At 35.0% G+C, this 7133-nt stretch overlaps 1 pseudogene across 1 annotated transcript; it reads left to right on the plus strand.

Moving 5' to 3' along the window:
• Positions 1-1811: 1811 nt before the first annotated feature.
• On the plus strand, positions 1812-6678 carry LOC143557660 (beta-ketoacyl-[acyl-carrier-protein] synthase III A, chloroplastic-like; annotated as a pseudogene). Its single transcript, XR_013139606.1, has 9 exons — positions 1812-1921; positions 2940-3088; positions 3188-3324; positions 3439-3544; positions 4178-4296; positions 5221-5285; positions 5376-5598; positions 6364-6580; positions 6622-6678. The product of XR_013139606.1 is annotated as a beta-ketoacyl-[acyl-carrier-protein] synthase III A, chloroplastic-like (transcript).
• Positions 6679-7133: the final 455 nt, after the last annotated feature.

A 7133-nucleotide genomic window follows, 5' to 3' on the forward strand; every position in this document is an offset into this window, starting at 1 on the left:
TTTAAAAAGTACTAATTCTTTAACATGTCTAAGGTGGCAATTTTTATACGTGTCATAGACTCATAGTTGATATAGGTAAGACTTAAGAGTTGGGAATCATTTATATAGTGTGGTTTTTGTTTCAGATTTTAAACTTTGAGAATTTTTCATCGACAACTTCATCAAAACTATACCTTTCACCACCAAGTCTTCAATTAAAGATTCCAGCACTTGATTCCAACATCCAAAATTATTAATATTATTAAGTAACAATTAATTTTCTTTTCTTTTTCTATATCAGGTGCCTTGAGGAAAATGGTGTTGCTTAAATTCACCATCTTCTACATTTAAATAGTTTATAATTTATTTTCTATAGGTAAAAAAGTCTCATAGAACTTGCTTATGGCAGTGTGGGCATTTGATGCACAAATAAAGATTTTGTCACTTTTATAGAAGCAAAAGGAGATGTCTATACTTCCCTAAAACTTATATTAAAGATAAGTTGTAAATACCATATTGCTTTGACACAAAGAGATTGTTGAGAATGATTCTTTTGCACTAAAAATAATATATGGAGATGATAACCTCAAAATTCAACTTACTACAAGATCATTTAATTATGTGACTCTTGATTCAAGTAACGAACCAAATAACACATGGTATCTTTTCATGAGAAGGTGTACTAAGACATAAGGTTTTCTCAATTTGTTAGAAACTTTAACTATGAATCAGATTTCTGCTGACGAGATAAAAAGATGAATTTATGAAGAATCCAGAACATGAGGAAGAAGACCTTTTTGGAGCATCACATCATGCATCAAACCCAAAAGAAAGATTTGATATGATGTCTCACGCTTCGTCCGCCAATCATGAATTAGTTGGTACAAGCATCTTAGTGAGATATTCACAAGGTTTTGCACTTGTCGTATCTCTTTTGTATATCGAGTTATCAACTACCTGTAAATGCACAAACACACCTACACATCAGAACACACAAGTACAAAACCTTGTGAATACAAATTACTTGTTTCAAGAGATCTTTTTTTCTGAAAGGCGACTTTCTTGAGTTTAAACCACAGCATATCCCAAACTGGAGAGCCCTGCTGCCCCACTTTGGCCGACTATGTTGTCTCAATAGTGACCACACCGACTTCAGAGTTTGCCTTGGACGTTTCCCCGGAAAACCATACTGTGGGCTGCCACCTAACAGTCATTGTGCCGCTAGATAAGCAGACTTATCTGGCGTAACACACCGTGGTACGAAAACCCTGGTTGGCTCAGGATTTAAACTAGTAACCTTGCATAAGGCCTAGCTCAAATCTTTCATTTTCTCAATACACCAAAAATAACACAAGTAAGGATCGAACTCGAATCACCACCGGAGAACCCAAACCTTCCTACCACTAGACCACAAATGATGGATTTTTGCAAGAGAATTTTTTTAATATTTTTTTTGAACGACTAAATTTTTGCAAGGGTTTAAACCCATCTTATCACTCCGTTAGCCACAAGAGAGTTAATTAGCTTGTTGTTTTATTATGTTGCAAATCTACATAAAAACCAAAATAAAAAAAAAGGTTAAGAAAACATATAATATAAAACTATACTATGGATTTTGTAGATTTGTTAAAAAGAAATCCACCACTGTTTGTTTGTTTGTTGTTTTTATATAAAATATAAATAAATAATTAATTGGCCTCGGAGTTTCCTCTCAGATTGCAGTTGTCACAGTGGCCTTCTCTGCTCCTTTGCTTCGACTACTCCGACGATATTATTATTATAAATAAATCACTCAATCAAACACCCAATTGACAATACAGTTGGATCTTTGAATGGCGAATGCATCTGGGTTTCTTGCTCCAAGCATCAGCAGGGTTTCTTCAAGGATACGATGCTCCACCACCTCACAAGGACTTGAGACTTCTTCACCTCGTCTCCCCAGGTTCATATTCTGTTTGATTTGGGCCTTTATGTGCACTTTTAGCTTTAAAGTTTGTATATATTTGTTGGGTTCAATCATTAGGTCAGTTAGTTTAGTGTGCTTTCTCATTTAAGACACTGGACTAGTTTATTGTCAATCAATCTTTGCTTGCTGCAATTATTGTACTGCTGCTTTATGTGCATTTTGGCTTTTGAGGTCACAAGTATTAATTTTTATCTTCAAAATTTGTATTTTTTTTAGGGTTATAGCATTAGGTCAATCTGGCTTCCTTTTGTGCTTCTTTTTATTATTATATGGATTTTTTTTTTATAAAAATTGGTTGGATTTGTAGAATAGACTATGAAAGTTAAAACCAAGAATGTATAACCTTGTAGTTACTTATCTATGTTAAGATATTTATATATTATCTCAATCTAAAGGTTCGCCTTTTGCGCATAGAAAAACACACCAAGGGCAAAAAGGCGCGTCTCATATTGGTAAAAGTTAGGGTTCATGGATAGGCTTGTAAACGAACAACGTTCAGGAACTGTTTGTGAACCATTTTTAGTCAATGAATGAGCATGAACGAATATCTCGTTTCTTTATTTATTTATGTCTGTGAACTTTATGTTTATTCATTTACCATTTGTTTAAGTTCATTCGTGTGTATATTCATTTAAATCTTTTAGGTTCATTACAATTGATTAGTCTAATAATAAAGAAATGTAATATCACCCATTACAATTTAGTCTAAGTTTTATTAACTTTTTAGGCTCAACAGATTAATTTTTTAGGCTCAACAGGCCTATCCGTGGATGAAGAAGTTATGAAAGGTTTACTTGATAAATAAATTTTATTTGTAAAACCAACTGGAGATATGAAATCTTGCTGCAAATAAAGCTTACTTGGTTGTACCTGGTCAAAGATAATTTAGCATCAAATATTGTTTAGCCTTATTTGTATTTTGTAGTTGATTATGAATTCACAAGATTTACTAATTCGAGATTTTGTTTTCTTTTTCAATTTTGATAAATTGCAGGCTTGTAAGCAAAGGGTGCAAACTAGTTGGGTGCGGATCAGCTGTACCACATCTCCAAATTTCTAATGATGATCTTGCAAAAATTGTTGACACTAATGATGAATGGATATCTGCCCGAACAGGCATTCGCAACAGACGTATCCTTACAGGTTATTATTATTATTATTATCATTATTCTTACTGTTATTATTGTATTAAACTATTCTTTATTCCATAATATGGGTGTAATCTGGTGTGGTCAACCACAGGGAACGAAAGTTTGACCGGTCTTGCTGCGGAGGCAGCTCTAAAGGCACTTGAAATGGCACAAGTGGGACCTGATGACGTGGATCTTATCTTATTGTGCACATCAACTCCAGAAGATCTGTTTGGTGGTGCTCCACAGGTTGAACGTGATGATATGGATTAATCTTGTTTTCCTGTAACAAATATTATTATAAAGCTTTTTTCTTGATTTGTAAATGTTCTTAGAATGTTTTTAATTATTTTGTTATTTTAGATTCAAAAAGCACTTGGATGTAAAGGAAATCCACTCGCTTTTGACATTACAGCTGCCTGTAGCGGGTTTGTATTGGGCCTTGTATCCGCTTCATGTTATATTCGAGGTAAAAAACGTTTATTGTTATAACCTAACTGAAGTAACCAAACCCAATCCAAAACAGACGGTTTGGTTTAATGTTTTTTCAAAAACTGAATTTCCGGTTCGGTTACGTTTTTTCATGTATCGAAATGAAAAAAACTTAACCAACCCGTAAAAACCGAACCGACTTTTATAACCGAATCCATAAAACCATAACCAACTTTCTAATTCAATTTATGGATTCTAAATTTTTTTAATGTTAAAGTGCTTTTATAAAGAAAATCATAAATGGCGTGGTCGAAAAAGTTTTTGGCCCAGATGTGAAATAATCAATTAATCATTAATTAACAAAAAAATTTAGGCTTAAGTTAATTTGTTTGGCCAATTTTATTTGGGCTCAAAATTTCAAGCCCAAATGAGAAAACCGAAACAGAGCTAAAAACATTGTGAAAACCGGAAAAGCCGAAACTGAATGCTTTTCAAAAACCCAAAAAACGGATTTTCGGTTTTTGGTTCGGTTTTGAGTCCAAAACCGTCACATGCACACATTTGGGTCCATCTTTATTATAACCTAGTTCTATTTTAGGTAATCGATACAAGGTTAAAGGTCAAAATGATGCGTGGGTAAGTTTGACCATGTTTACTTTTTTGTTTCCAGGAGGAGGTTTCAAAAATGTACTTGTGATTGGAGCTGATTCACTATCTCGTTATGTTGACTGGACCGATAGAGGGACATGCATTCTCTTTGGTGATGCTGCTGGTGCGGTTTTGGTTCAGGTATTGCTACATTTGAGTGGGTCCTACTGAGTAGCAGATAACATGGGGCCCACACCATAAACATTGGTTAATAGTTAATGGAGGGAAATAATGAATATTGAACAAGCCTTTTTCTTGGTTAACTAATCATCCTTTTAACTACTTTTTTTTTATTGTTTTTGGTTATTCAACACTAGATGTGGCAATTTCGGCCCATTTACTTATGAGTTGGTTGGTTTGGTTTGTGTTTTGAACTTTTGATTCAAACGGGCCTGATAAAACTTTTTAGCCTAATGAGTCAAATAAGACTTTTTAGCAAAATGGGTCAAATAATACCTTCTTAGCTAAACAGGCCAAATAGCCCAACTGGTTGAATAGAACTTTTTAGCCGAACGGGTCAAATAAAACTTTTTAGCCAAACAGGCCGAATAAAACCTTTTAAGCCAAACTGCTCGCTTAAAACCTTTTAGCCATACTGGCCGAATAAAACTTTTTAGTGAAACGGGTCGAATAGAACTTAGCCAACAAGTCGATTAGAACTTTTTTACCCAAACTGGTTGATCAAAACCTTTTAGCTAAACGGGTCGAATATATTTTTTATATTATTCCTTAAGTCCCGCAAATGGGTTGAATAAAAGTTTTTCGCCAAAAGGGTCAAATAGCTCCTTTTCACCAACGCACTAAATAAAACTTTTTAGCCAAACGGGTCGAATAAAACTTATTACCCAAACGGTTCAAAATAAAACATTTTCAGCAAACGGGCCCGATAAACCTTTTTTGCCAAATGGATCATTAAAAACCTTTTTATCAATCGGGTCGAATAAAACTTTTTAGCCAACCGGGCTGAATAAAGCGTTTTAGTCAAATGAGTTGAGTGTCACCCATTTGACACCCCCCCCCCTTCCCAAAATTTACGGGCCACTAATTCATGCACATTTTCTGCAGGCGTGTGATAGTGAAGAGGACGGTTTATTCGGTTTTGACTTGCACAGTGACGGTGACGGAAACAGGTGTTTATAAAATCCTAAAACCAAATAACTTTTTTATTGACTGTAAATGCAGTCAAAATGTTGACTTTTTCATAACCTTCTCCCAAACAGGCACCTGAATGCTGGAGTCAAAGAAGATGAAACACATCATGAGTTGGGTACAAATGGATCGGTCCTCGGGTTCCCACCGAAACGCTCGTCTTTTTCGTGCATTAAAATGAATGGAACTGAAGTGTTTCGGTTTGCTGTTAGTGTTGTGCCACAGACCATTGAGGCATCACTGGCAAATGCGGGTCTTGACCGTTCAGATATTGATTGGCTACTGCTCCATCAGGTATGAACAGGACCCTCTCGTGCGTCCCACACAGAGGTGGCAAAATAGACCAGTCAAAGAGTAGTTATTTGTACAGTTAACTGGAGACCCTTTTTCTCTAATGTTTTAGAGCTTTTTAGAGATAATTAGTATGTCAAATATGGTTATAAAGTTATATTATTTCAGTAATAATCTTTTTGAATAAAATTATTCAGAAGGTTTAAATACCTTATTTTGTAAAAGCTCTAGCCACCCGTGGCTCGTTGAGCAGAATCATTATTTTTTTTTTGTAGTTTTTTATTTCATATTAATGTATATAACACAAAAAAAGTATTTTTTAACATATACATTGCAAAAGTTATAAACTAGAGAATTTATAATATTTTATGTATTATTTTTTGCTTTTATTTTTCAACTTCTTTAAAGATCTAGAGGCAAATTCGAAGTATTTTTTTTTGTATTTCCCCCAATATTTTTGTATGTTATTATCATTGTTTTAATTTGAGGTTTAATCTTTACAAGTCAAAAGGGCGAGCCATTGAGCCAGTTAATGAGTTATGAACGAACCACGAGCCGAGCCAACCTTGGCTCGGGCTTTGCTTAGTTCGTTTACATACGAGCTTTTTTGGACAGTCCTAGGTTTAATGCAGTAACAATATTGGGGCAACTTTCAACTCATTTTATTTAAGCAAAATTTTCCTGTCTGGCTCGTTAGGGATAAACCCAAATCAACTTATTCGTAAGTGGGTCGATATTGCCAACTCTGACTTTATTTGACCGCTGCAGGCAAACAAGAGAATCATTGATGGAGTAGCAACAAGACTAGAAGTTCCAAAGGATAGAGTGATATCAAATCTTGCAAACTATGGCAACACGAGTGCAGCTTCTATACCACTGGCATTAGATGAAGCGGTCAGAAGCGGGGAAAGTCAAACAAGGTCAAACCATAGCAACTGCTGGGTTTGGTGCTGGTCTGACATGGGGTTCTGCTATCCTGAGATGGGTTAGATTTGTCTTTTTAACCATTGTTTTGTACACTTGAAGTTGTTTGGTGAGAGCGGGGAACGAAAGAAGATGTTGTACATTGTTTCCAAAATCTAAAATCTCATCAATTTTGTTTTGGTTTTTGTTTTTTCTTGTTAGTTATGAACTACCAAAAACATTAATAAGATTTCATTCATTGTGCATTAGTTTTGCAAAATTAGTTTAAATTTCCATATTTGTTCATAGAAATTCAAGTTGTAAATGTGGTTCTTTAAGCATCATTGTTTGATGTCTAAATGAGTTGATAAGAACGTCGGTTTAACACGATTGATATATTTATGTACATAGGCTACAAGTGAGTGAGCCGTTTCATGCACTAAATATAACATAGATCCATAGCATTTTTGGCCGGAAAACTCAAATTTGTTGCTGGAAAACACTACTTGAACACCCCAAGTCCCCAACCACCACCAATTGACTCACCGCCAACTAACTACCTCCGCTTGAGCACCATCAACCGATTCAGACGATGGTTCTAGGGATTCCAACGACCTCAGTAATTGGGGTTTTTG

Source organism: Bidens hawaiensis, unplaced genomic scaffold (genome assembly GCF_021521415.1).
Source record: "Bidens hawaiensis isolate Kalapana, Puna unplaced genomic scaffold, B.hawaiensis_p1.1 tig00019079_1, whole genome shotgun sequence".
NCBI classification, from domain to species: domain Eukaryota; kingdom Viridiplantae; phylum Streptophyta; class Magnoliopsida; order Asterales; family Asteraceae; genus Bidens; species Bidens hawaiensis.